Below are 13,630 nucleotides of genomic sequence, written 5' to 3' on the forward strand. Positions count from 1 at the left end.
GCTTAAATTCCTATCTCATCCTCCCCCCACTCCCAGGGCCTGTCTCCAGGCTTTGCCGGAGGCTCCACTTTCCAGCCTGGCAGAAAGGCACCTTGCAAGTTGCAACCGTCTATAAGAATAAAGGTCTGAGGCCAGGCGCAGTGGCTCAGGTCTGCAATCCCAGCACTCTGGGAGGCTGAGGCGGAAAGATCCCTTGAGCTCGGGAGTTCAAGACCAGCCTGAGGAAGAGTGAGACCCTGTCCCTACTAAAAAAACAGAAAAATTAGCTGGGCATGGTGGTGGGTGCCTGTAGTCCCAGCTACTCGGGGAGGCTGAGGCAGGAGGATTGCTTGAGCCCAGGAGTTTGAGGTTACTGTGAGCTAGGCTGACACCACAGCACTCTACCCAAGGTCACAGAGTGAGACTCTGCTAAAACAAAACAAAAAAAAGACCAGTTCTATTGTTTAAACATCTTACCCAATGAAAGTAATGTTCTTAAAAAGAACTTTTAACAACCAACATATATATATTTGCACAATTGCAATTAGTACTTCATACGATGGATATTTTTCAAAATGTATAAACTAGGATTTGCCATAACTTGTGCTGTGATGTCACCATGGCCATCTATTGTGCCTTGAGGAACCCTGACTGTAGGAGAAGACAAGACCACCCCTGTGGGCAGTCGCTCTTGCTGTGCCTGGTGGATCTCCCAGCACCAGAAACGACAGCCTAGTGACCACAAAGGTAGGAGTTAAGAATGAATGGTGGGCCAGGCACAACGGCCTTACCCCTGTAATCCAAGCACTTTGGGAGGCAGAGACAGAAGAATTGCTTCAGGCCAGGAGACCTAGGTTGCTGTGAGTAAGGCGGATACCACAGCACTCTAGTCTGGGCAACAGAGGGAGATTCTATCTCAAAAAAAGAAAGAAAGAAGAGAGAGAGAAAGCTCGCCTTTTCTAAATATAGATCTTTCAGCTGACAATGCCACAGTACCAAATTATGTATTAGGTGTGACCCCGGACCTTTGGGGGTACACCCATGAACAAAATACACAAAACCTGCTCTGTGCAGCTTGCACTTTAACAGCAAGGGAATTACATTCACTGTCTAAACCCCGGCCGTGTGTGTGTGTGTGTGTGTGTGTGTGTGTGTGTGTGCGCGCGCGCGCATAGCATACATTTGACACAGACGTACATCTTACTTGTATATAAACCTTTTTGGAAGCCCAACTCTTAACCTTCAAATAAAGAGGTGGAAAACACACAGATAATATTTTATAAAAATTTATAATGAGTATTTTGTAAATAAAGGGACATTTAGCCACAATTTGTCACTTTCCCTATGTAAGGCAAACTTGGGGGCAACTTCTGGGACACCCTGTACTTTGTCAAAGAATAGCTGGTTCTAACTCAGCCTTCTTTTTCTCAGTACAAAAAAATGACAAGTTGATGTAATTTAGAGTGAATAGACCTGATTTCAAAATGAATTAAAATACATTTTGATTTTTGTGAATGTGAATTCTTAGACAGGTGCAGCTCTCATCAGTTAAAACTGCGGGCTGACATAGAAATGATGGAAACCTTCCCTCATCAGGCTCACAACTTGTGTGTTAAAATCTGCTCCGTGATTACCCACCCAGCGCACCTACTGTAGTTTATTACTAATAGAGATCGGAGGTCTGAGCAGCTGTAAGCAAATCATGCACTTAAATCAGAAAAATATTAAAACAGGAAGCTCAACTCTGTATGGTAAATTAAGACTGTCAAAGTTTCAAATTTGCAAGGAAATTAGCAAACTGGAAGGCTTGAAAAGACTATTCAAACATCAGTGCTGCTTAAATATTTATTATAGCAAACTATTAAAATATGGAGCTTAGGCAGGGCACAGTGGCTCACACCTGTAATCCCAGCATTCTGGGAGGCTGAGCTGAGCTCTGGAATTCAAGATCAGCCTAAGCAAGAGCAAGACTCTAAAAATAGAAAAACCAGCCAGGTGTTGTGGTGGGTGTCTGTAGTCCCAGATACTCAGGAGGCTGAGACAAGAGGATCACTAGAACCCAAGAGTTGAGGTTGCTGTGAGTTATGACTCCATGGCACTCTACTCTGGGCAACAGAGTAGACTCTGTCTCAAAGAAAATAAAAAAGGTACATTTTATATTACATGCATTTTACACCATTTTTTTCAAAGCCTGTGTCACAAACCTTCAATAAATCAGGATCTGAAACTAATGTAATTTAATCCTCTTTGCCTTGGCATGTTAGCAAAGCCTAGAAGACTGTCTCGTGAAGGGGGAGGAAGAGGAAAGAGAGAGATCAGGCTGAGGAGCAGAGGGGAGAACTGAGATCCAGGCACTGCTGGAGGTGGGAAGGGGTTAATGGATCACCAGCCCTGGGAAGGAGAATCAGAGGCTCTGGCCAGCTACCCCCAGGGAACCGCCACCCCCAGGGGAAGCAGAGCTAGGAAATTCACAAAGATCTGCTACAGCCAGCGGGAGCTGAGCTGCAGAGCCACACAGGAGAGGATGTGGGTTTCTCAGAAGGGACACACATCCCTCCAGCTGGAGCTGGGTGCTCCCTCCTCATCTTTGGGGAGCACCCTGAGCTGACCTGTCCCTGCAGACTGGCAATGTCATCTTTGCCATTGTGCCCCCAAATGCAGCCTTGCACACTAAGAGCTCATGCAATGTTCCCTGAATGAGGAGAGGCAGTGGCAGGTGACAGCAGGTGCTTGGTGACCGCTGCAGGAAGGAGATTCCTACTGCCCCAGAACCACTGTGACATTTGCACTGGCACAGAAAAGTTTGTGTCTATCAACATGGTGACTTAAATCTCCCCCTCTTCTACTTGGCTCAGTAAGATTTTGTGATTAAAACGTCAGTCGGGGGACTGGGCTGCGAGTCCTATGGTTCTATCTGCACTTGTCTCCCATCCAGCCCCTCCTTTGCAAGCTCATCATCTGTCACCTGGACCAAGACCCACACCAGCCTCCCCTCCCAGGCCTGGTGCCTGAGGCCCCCTTGTCCCATCCCAGTCTCCTCCTGCCCCTCCAACTCCACCTCCCATCTTCCCCCCACACCCCACACTGATTCACAGCTATCCAAGCACACCAGGCCGGCATGCTGGCAGGCATCCTCTGCTGTGTGGAGCCTGCCCCAGCCTCGTCTCCATCCCTCCCTGACACCTCAGTTCCACGCCAGGGTGCCAGCCTTCACCTTGAGACCTTCTTCATTCATTTGACAAACTTATCGAAGGCCGCTTATGTGGCATTTACAGAAAGATCACACACACACAGTTCAGATAATCATAAGTTGTCACAGCGAAGAGCAGTTATGAGGATTTAAACCCCGTGTGTATTCCATGTTCCCACATTTACCTGGGAAATTACTGTCTGGCACAGGACTGGCCCGGGGGCTCCAGATTCACAAACTCAGGGTGAACGTGGCCGAGCACTTATTGTCTGTGGCCCTCAAGCTAAATGGTTTTTACATTTTTATATGGTTAAGAAATATCAACAGACAATAATAATTTGGGGCAACTTCTTGCTCTTTTAACAATCAAATTCTTGACCACTACCAAAGATTTAAAAATAAGAATAGTCATTCTTCTTAGACTATCAAACATATATATTTTTTTAAATGCTAGACTTATGCTTTAATTCTGCTACTGATTACTTGGAAATACTGACCCAGGATACTTGAGAGAACAGTATTTTCGAGAGAATTTGAAACTCTATAGCAGGTGCTGGAGGCTGGTGCTAGCAGAGGTTTGCATTTGCTGCTGGATTTTAAACCTGGGGACCTGTACATAACTTGGAACATTCCTTACCCTGAAGCTTTCTGCCTGTGTTTAGCTGTACCTTGTTAATTTCAGAGATACATTATTCATGTCTCCATGAAGCAGGGAAGAACTTGCAAGGAAATCACAAATTCCAGCTCCTGTCACTGTGGCCTTGTTGGGAAACTGTCTGATCTGTGGGCGAGGCTGGTGAAGGAGCTGCTTTTATTTCTGGCAGTTACCAATCATCTCAGCTGTGTTTGCAGCTCAGACAGATTCCACCTGTGTTCCTTTGCATCTCTAGTTCATTCATGAAAAAATGCAAGCTAGAAATGTTCACGCCTATTTCTTAGGACAAACATCAAGATTGGATCAGACTAAGCCAGGAAAGAGCACACACCTTTCATGTTCCATCCCTCTCTTTTTTTTTTTCTTGCAGTTTTTGGCCAGGGCTGGGTTTGAACCCGCCACCTCCGGCATATGGGGCCAATGCCCTACTCCAATGAGCCACAGGCGCCGCCCTCCTGTTCCATCTTTTTAATACAACCTGGCAAACACCACCTCAGTCGGGTGGTGGAGGTTAGCAGGGAGGTGATTAGTTGTGTCGATGGCGGGTGTGCAACCTCCATGGGACATGGTGAAATGGCGCTTTGCTCTGTGGTCTCCCCCACAAAATCTGAAACCCTATTTAATCGTGAGAGAAATATCAAACTCCAACCCAGGGACAGCCTACAAAATTCCTGTCCGGTCCTCCTCAACAGTCTGGTCATCAAAAACTAGGAAAGTTTAGGAAACAGTCACAGCCAAGAGGATATCTAAGGAGATGTGATGACTATATGTCACGTGGGATCCAGGAACAGAAAAAGGGCATTAGGTAAAAACTAAAGAAATTAGATAAAGTATGGACTTCAGTGAATAACAATGTGTTAACATCAGCCCAGTAGTTTAACAATAGACCCCCTGAGCATTATTAGACGGATATTAGTACTGACAGAAACCACATGGGTACACGGGGCTTCCCTGCATTCTCCACACACATTTTCTATAAATCTAAAACTACTTTAAAAATCTCACTTAAGGGCAGTGCCTGTGGCTCAAAGGAGTAGAGTGCCCGCCCCATATACTGGAGGTGGTGGGTTCAAACCTAGCCCCAGCCAAAAACTACAAAAAAACCCAAACAAAAAAAAAAACTCACTTAAAAAATTATTGATTTTTTTTTAAGCCTGTTGTATATTTTCCACCTTTATTGCAAAATAAAGACTTCCAGAGTTTTCAAGGCTAAGGGAAGGCAGGTTGAGGTCTGAGCAGCCTTGACCCTGACGCACCTGTTCAAATCAATCATCCAAGTTGAGAATCGTTTTGGATCAGTGGTGCCTAAGTCTCCTTGAAATCTATTTCAGGTGCTTAAGCAACTCATTGGCCTGTTCCGGAATAGTCCAATGAAGTCCAGATAGGTGGAAGCAATGTACAGAGGGACGCTGGGGGAAGCCAGGAGAGTTGCCGCATGCAAGCTCAGACCTCCAGTGCCTTTTGCAGCCCCTGAGGCACCTGGGCTGGCAGGGCCACCCAACCTCCAGACGCCTTCCCCTTGCCCACGCCTCTGGCTCTGCTACTTCGGGTCTGCTGTGACGTCCTTGACAATCATCTACTTTGATTTTTTTTCTTACTCAACCACAGAAAAAGTGGAACTTATTTTCTCTGACAAGAGAATGACAAGCAGACCATGAAGCCGCAATCCAGCAGCCCCAGTCAAGGTTCTCCAAACAGAACTGGGGGGTCTCGGGAATGATTGCAGGAAAGAGGCCTCTGGGCAAGGAATGAGCAGACACCAGGTGCTGAGAGGCATTTTGGGCTAAATGGAAGGCCACACTTGGCCATTATGGGGCGAGCCACCTGCATGGTGCCTGCACCTGGCCCAACATCTGCCCCTAAGTGTGCTGGAAGTCTGAGTAAGCAATGAGCAGATGAACAAGGGAAGTGAGAGCCCAGCTCTGACTCCTAAGCACGTGTCTTCCCACCCCAAGTCACAGTTTCCGGTTCCCCACCCCAGAAGAGCAGGGAGGGAGCTATTTTCACATAGACAGGAAACGCTGGGGGCTGGCCTGGAGGCCTGGACTCAGAAAGGAAAGATCAGATTCAAGGTAGGTCAGTCCTGGGGTGACAGCTGCAACTGGTTCCAGTCAGTGCTTAGTTCATTTCTCTGAATTGAAGGTTAGTAATGAATCGTATCTGTTTAACCTTTACTAGATACAGCAACATCTCAGGAAATTCCATCCCATTTGGTTTCAACTCTTCCTCCCAATAAGGGCAGCATGTCCATTTGCATCCCCAAGTTCAATGTCAAGGCCTTACCACAGTCTCTTTATTATGTTCTGATATTTCCAGCAGAAGCAGCTCTGCTCACTTAGTATTTCAGGGAAATTACATTTAGATGGGCAGTAATTTCTGGGTATGATAATAAGATGGAAGCAATTGTATCTGGGTCTCTGACTCAATATAGGAAGGTCACCTTGTATTTCACAGTAATGGATGGATCCAGGCTTGCTATTATCTCAACTATACAAAGTCAGAATATTTTAATTGACCAGCGCGTCTATCTAGTGACAAATGTACGAAATGCTTCCTCCATTAAAACTGATTGATTGAAGAGGGGAAAAGAATGGGGAGGAGAGGCTGTAATTTTCACAGTTGGTCAAACTTCATAGAATGTACTTTCTTTTCAAAAATGATTACTATTTATTTTTCTAACAAGATAATGCTGAATCTCCTTTTGCATGAATGTTCTTTGTTCTTAAAAGTTATCTAATGATTTGGCAAAGGAATCCAGTAATTTACTTGTCAGGAAAATGCCACATCTAGAGCGACTCTTGCACGGAGACAAGTTGTCCGTGATTAGAGTTAGCCCTGCTCATGGGCAAAGCATTGTTTGGTCTTAAAAAAACGAGCTGGTTTGTTTGATCCTGTAAAGGCAGTGTGGAGACAGCCGCCTACAGTTCACTCCCCAGACTGAAATCTGTACATGAACACATAAAAACAAGCCTTTTGTTAAACTTAGAATGTAATACCTGCCTTTTCTTTTTACAGCCCTCTCAGGTGTATCCAGAGCAAGAAGTATTAAGGTTTCTCCTTCTGACTACAAGTGTCATTTGGATTGTCTTCGGCAATCCCGGGCAGACTCCTGCCCGCACCACCAAGCACACAGACCCACCGTCCCTCCAGCCGCATGCTGGCATCTCAGAGCCCTACTGTGTGCCAGGCCCGGTATTCCCTGCTGGACAGGTTCAACTTGCGCTATTTCACAGAATAGAGATCTGAGGGCAGGAAGGGAAACATCTGATCACAGAAGGAGGGTGCTGACTTTCTAGTGTAGCCCTCAGCAAAGAGGGAGTCCCTCCTTACTCAGATCCACACAAAGCCTCTCATATTACGGGGCCTCTTGTGTTATGGGCACTCCTGCAATGACTCTCTATTGCAAATAATAGATTCTCCGGGCAGGGCCCCCAAATCTGAGATAATTTGCTTTGAATAATGCTAGATCATTGTTTCTCAAAGTGTGTGGTTCAGGGACCCCTAGGGGGTCCTAAGTCTCCTTTGGAAGGTCAAGACTATTTTCATTTTCTTTTTAATTTTTACTTTTACTTTTTTTTTTTTTTGAGATCAAGTCAGTCTCTCCTTGGGTAGAGTGCCATGGCGTCATCATAGCTCACAGCAACCTCAAACTCCTGGGTTCGAGCTATCCTCCTGCCTCAGCCTCCCCATTAGCTGGGACTATAGACACCTGCCACCATGTTGGGCTAATTTTTCTGTTTCTAGTAGAAATGGGATCTCACTCTTGCTCAGGCTGGTCTCGAACTCCTTAGTTCAAGTGATCCACCTGCCTCAGCCTCCCAGAGTGCTAAGAACATAGGTGTGGGTCACCATGCCTAGCCAATTAAAAATTTTTTTCTTTTTTTTTTTTTTAATAGAGACAGGATCTTGTTATGTTGCCCAGGCTTATCTTGAACTCCTAGCCTCAAGTTATCCTCCCACCTCCTAAAGTGCTAGGATTACAGGTATGAGCCTTTGAGCCCAACACGACTTTTTTTTTTTTTTCTTTTTGCAGTTTCTGGCCGGGGCTGGGTTTGAACCTGCCACCTCTGGCATATGGCGCCGCCCAGCACGACTATTTTTATAATTCATTGGGCTAATATTTATGGTCATGATGCAAAAGCAACAGTAGGTCAAAGGGCCGGAACCTGAGCACAGGTGGCAGAGGCTGGAGCTGCACCATCGTCACTGTGCTCTTCACCACCTCACACAAGGAGAGGAACAAAAATGCCGACTTTGCTTTGCGATGAAGCAGTGAACACGCTTGATGCCATCCGTCCCAGCCCTCCTAACAGTCTGCTCGTGTTTTAAGCAGACAGCACTTCTGCTGCCTTGGCAGGGGGCTCGTTTTCTCGAGGAAAGCCCTGTGACCGGCTCCACGCTGGATAGCTGCTCTTCTCCTGGAGCACCCCGTGAGCCTGGAACAGTGGCTGACAAATGATGGCCACAGAGACGCAGCTGTCTGGAAGACGTTTCCTCGAAAATGGATGACGAGAACGTCAAGGAAAGGAGCTCATGGCATTGCTGCCAATGATGAAATTCAAGCTTTCAAGTGGAAATGGGACTTTTTGGAAACATAACCACTGCGAGCTTGGCAGCTTCCCAATACAGTCCCAGACTTATAATGGTCCGACTTAGAATGTCTCAACTTTACAAGACGATGTAAAACAGTTGCAATTTGCAGTATTCCATGAATGACATGTGATATTCAACACTTTGTTATAAGATAAGCCTGTGTTGGAGGATTTTGCCAACTACAGGCTAATGGAAGTGTGGTGAGCAGGTGAAGGCAGGCTAGGCTGAGCTTGATGTTCAGCAGGTTAGGAGTATTAAATGCGTTTCCGACTTATATTTTCAACTGAAAGTGGACTTACTGGGACGTAAAGGACCATCTGTATCTAAAGATTTTCCTGATGCAACTGGTGTTGATATTAATGAACGTGATGCTTTTATTCTGTATTATCATGACATGGGTTGGCATTTGGAAGATGTGCGTGTCTCAGGGAAACAGTATTTAAAAGTGACCAACGCGTGAGGTGCAACATTGTGCCTGGGCAGAAGCTGTAACCACAGTGCCTGAGACAGAGACAGGGTTTCAGAGTCCACACTGCCACCAACCTTGCTGAGTTTTGATGAAGTATCAAAGTACATTCACAGTTATCTGAAAAAGCTATAAATACTCACCTTTTTTTCTTTTTTTTTTGTACAGAGTCTCACTTTATGGCCCTCGGTAGAGTGCCGTGGCCTCACACAGCTCACAGCAACCTCCAACTCCTGGGCTTAAGCGATTCTCTTGCCTCAGCCTCCCGAGTAGCTGGGACTACAGGCGCCCACCACAACGCCCGGCTATCCGGGTTTGAACCCACCACCCTCAGTATATGGGGCCAGCGCCTTACCGACTGAGCCACAGGCGCCGCCCAATACTCACCTTTTTTTCAAATACATATCTACGTGAGGACAGATTTTCTTCACACGTACCAATCAAACGTCTCCAATTGCAACAGTCTAAATGTAGAAACAGATACAAGACTCTATCTGGTTTGGAAGACAGATAGTAACTACCTACCAATTTTTTACTTAGGAAATACATTTTTCATAAAATGTTATTGATATTAGCATGTAATGAGTTCACTGTTTTAAAATGAATTTTTTCTAATTTCTCCGTTTTAATTTCCAGTGTGGTATATATGATACCAACTCACCCACCTCAACAAAATCTCTTTGGAGGTCCTCATTTTTGGTAGTGCTAAGGGGTCCTGACCAGTAAGTCTCAGAATTGCTACACTATATACTCATCTGACGAAACCAATAAACAAATGAAAAAGAACACAAAGAAATTTATATTTATTTACTTACCTACTAATTTAGAGACAGAGTCTCACTCTGTCACCCTGGGGAGAGTGCTGTGGCGTTATAGCTCATAGGAACCTCAGTCTCTTGGGTTCAAGTGACCTCTTGCTTCAGCCTCCTGAGTAGCTGGGACTACAGGGGCCAGCCACAAGGCCTGGCTAGTTTTTTTAATTTTTAATGGAGATGGGGTCTAGCTCTTGCTCAGGCTGGTCTCAAACACCTGAGCTCCAGCAATTCAGCCGCCTTGGGCTCCCAGAGTGCTAGGATTATAGGTGTGAGCCACCTCGCCTGGCCTAGAAATTTATATTTAGTTCATTATTCCCAGGATGTTAATGTTGGATGCTGACAAACTTTAAAGCCCAGCTAGGAAATGTGAGGTTATGGAGGTCTCCAACATCTTTGTATCTATGAATGACACTGGCAGATCAGAGAAAGTTTGGGGGACAGCGTCGTAACTGGATTCAGAACATGCCACTTCTCAAACTACTCAGACAGCAAAGATGCCTGCACTCTGAATAGCTGTTGGATGACTAATTAACAGTGGTTCTAATGGAAACAACTCACGTGGATTAATAACCTGCAGTATATGTATACTATGAAATACTATTCAGCCAGAAAAAGATGGAGAATTTGTATCTTCTGTATTCGCCTGGCTGAACGTGGAGAACATTCTCCTGAGTATTTCAAAGAAATGGAAAAGCAAGCGTCTCATGTCCTCAGTGCCGTGTGGAGACCCGTTGATCAACAACCTTAGGCCCCCACGAGAGAAAAACACAGGTGAATTCAAGAAAGAGGGTGAGGGAGGGAGTTCTGTAAGCTCACGGAATGGGCACAGTGAATGGTATATGGCACAGGAACTCGGACTTTACCTTACAAACGGAAACAATGTTTCCTAATTGTGTGTACCTTCATATTAACCCCCATTTTTTTTTGCAGTTTTTGGCCAGGGCTGGGTTTGAACCCTCCACCTCCGGCATATGGGGCCAGCGCCCTACCCCTTTGACCTACAGGCGCCGCCCTTAACCCTCATTTTTTTTTAAGTGGTTCTTACCAGGTACGCTGGCTCACACCTGTTAATCTTAGCACTCTGAGGACTCAAGAATTTGAGACCCAGCCTGAGTAAGAGTGAGATCCCCATCTCTAAAAAAAAATAGCAGAGCATTGTGGCAGGTGCCTGTAGTCCCAGACAGACACTTGAGAGGCAAGAGGATCACTTGACCCCAAGAGTGTGAGGTTGCTGTGAGCTGTGACACCAGCGTACTCTACCTAGGGTGACAAAGTGTGACTCTATCTCAAAACAAACAAAAAAAGTGGTTCTAATGATGGCAAAAACACTGAGGATGCAAATGAACAATAAAAAGGCAATAAAAGTGACAAAAAACAATCTTTCCAAAATGACATCATTCTGTACATCCGGTATTCCACCGGTGAGCCTAATAAACAAGTCATCACTCTGCGTTCCGTCTGCGTATCTGCACATTCACACACTCTGTGTTTCATCTGTGTATCTGCACGTTCACACGCTCAGGTTGGGCCTGCCCCCCTTGCTTTTCCTCACTAGGACAGCTGGGAATTGTGCCTTGGATTCACAGTGGCCTGATATTTCAACCCATAGAGAAGCTTGCTGAAGGTGACACAGCAAGTTAGTAACAAAGCTGGGTTCATGTCCAGCCTGAATCGAAAGCAAAGACCCACGGTTTGACTCCTTGTATATACTGTCCCCTAATGTGTTGGAAGTCAGCTGGCTTTTACCATGGGGGCAGAAAGCCCACAGGTGGGGTCTACTAGGGTTGTAGAATCTCATACTCAAGATATCAAAGTCTTCTCCTTTGATGAAGAAAAACCTGAGGCCAGAGGGAAGAAGCAGCTAGATCTGGTAAACAGCCCGGACAGGGAGGACCAGAACCCCTAAACTGGGGTTGACTGCTTGCCCGCTTTTGGACAATTGCCTCCCAAGACATGTTCAAATGCTTCTGCTGCTGATGGGTCCAAGATGGGACAAGTGACACAACAGAGAGAATCAGCCAGAAAGGCCTTGAGCACAGGCCTCAACTCCGGCCCATGGCCACCAGTAGGGATGAAGATCTTTTGGCTTTTTCAAGAGAAGCAAGAAGATTGTATTTTTGAGTACAGTGGTCTTCTTATTTGAAGCACAGTTCAGCAGTATTCACTCACCAGGCTGAGGAATCCTCTTTCCTCTCCTCTGCAGCAATATTTAAACATACAATGCATTGCCACTTCTCAGCCTTTTGGCTCAGATCAAGCGTAGTATCATGAGATGCACTGCAGCACAACTAACCATCCACAAGGTAAGTTTCTTTGTTTTTTTTTAAAGAAGAAACTCAGAAATTAAAGAGAGTTCTTAGGCTAGGGAACTACAGGGCGTGGAGAGAATATCAAAGCGAAGGGTCTTTGCAGGAATCACTCTAAGGGCAGAATGTGGCCTGGTGGCACATCTCTATCAGCTGTTTGTCCCAGGTCCCGGTAATGACAGCATTTGATGAGGCTCCCTGGCAGGGTCACAGATTTACAGACAGCAGATGGCACACCCGTGCCTAAGGCCCTGCTCAGTGAGCATGCCACCAATGAAACCATTTGGAAGAGGTCACAACGAGTACAGAAAGCACCATGAATTGGCCCTTGGCAGCAGATTGCTCTTCAGGAAGTATCAAGAAGACCAGATTCAGGGATCAGTGTCCTTGTTACAAACGGAAGGTGCTCGGCCCAGCAGCTTTCTCCATCAGATGCCCAGGGGAGCTGGCTTCCTAGCTCACCCCTCACAGAACAGAGCAAAAGGCTAATTAAGCGAACTCTGTTCTAGTCCGGAACACTCAGGTAGTTGGAGAAGAAATGGAGTAACATTAAGATGCCAAGAATCACCGTGCCAAGGCGATGCTTCGTGCAGGGTCTGTTATGATTTTCATCTTTGCTGTCCTAGCTCTCTAAAATAGCAGCTACAAAAAATTACTTCCCAGAGTGAGCTTACCTCATTTCTGGTCTTTAATGGAAGTACTTTGTAAAGTGCTTCTTCTGGCTTTATGCTCCAGGCTGCCCACTTCGTACCACCCGGCAGTGAACAGATTCCCATTTTTACCAGGCCTTCACTGTGTTTATTTCACCTTGCAAAGGCACAGCCTGGGACTCCATCTGCAAATGAAATAGGTCATACCCACACCAGAGATGGCTGGACCTGGTGTGCTTTAATTAAGGAGCTGGCTTCGGCAACCTGGGTAACGCACACTTGATTAAAACGTACCTTTTCAAAAATGACTTCTTTGGGCTCTCCACTGGTGTAGCAGATGAATTCTCAAAGGTCATGGTGTCTGAGTCTTCTTTATTCAGATTCCATTGATCTAAATTTATAGAGTCTGAACATGACAATGTTGTAACATGGGTTTATTTTGCCAAAAGCATAAAGTTAAAATGTAAATAATAAACAGTTCAGGAAGAAAAAGTATTTTCTCATGTCTCTAACTATTAAAGCGAAGGCAAAATTGTGTTTCTTGTTACACATTCTCTGCAAAATCCCTGTAGCTCATGCAGGCAATGAAGGTGAGACAGTCCTGGGCGGGGAAGCGAGAGCTGGGAGGATGTGGGTCCCAGACTCAAATCCTGAGGTCACTCGGCAAAGACATAAAACAGGTTATGGGGAGAATTGAAAGTGAAGGGACTCAACCCCAGCTCATAATGGAAAAACACCCAACAGGAAAGCATCTACCCATAGCCTGAGGTGCCACCCGCAACACTGCATGTTTTTATGTGGCGCTATACCCTGGGCCCTGGAAATAAGATTATCCTGGCCAAGACAATTAATGTGTGTTGGTTTTTTTTTTTTTTGTAGAGACAGAGTCTCACTGTACCGCCCTCGGGTAGAGTGCCGTGGCGTCACACGGCTCACAGCAACCTCCAACTCTTGGGCTTACGCGATTCTCCTGCCT

The sequence above is a fragment of the Nycticebus coucang genome, chromosome 3, assembly GCF_027406575.1.
Source record: "Nycticebus coucang isolate mNycCou1 chromosome 3, mNycCou1.pri, whole genome shotgun sequence".
NCBI classification, from domain to species: Eukaryota; Metazoa; Chordata; class Mammalia; order Primates; family Lorisidae; genus Nycticebus; species Nycticebus coucang.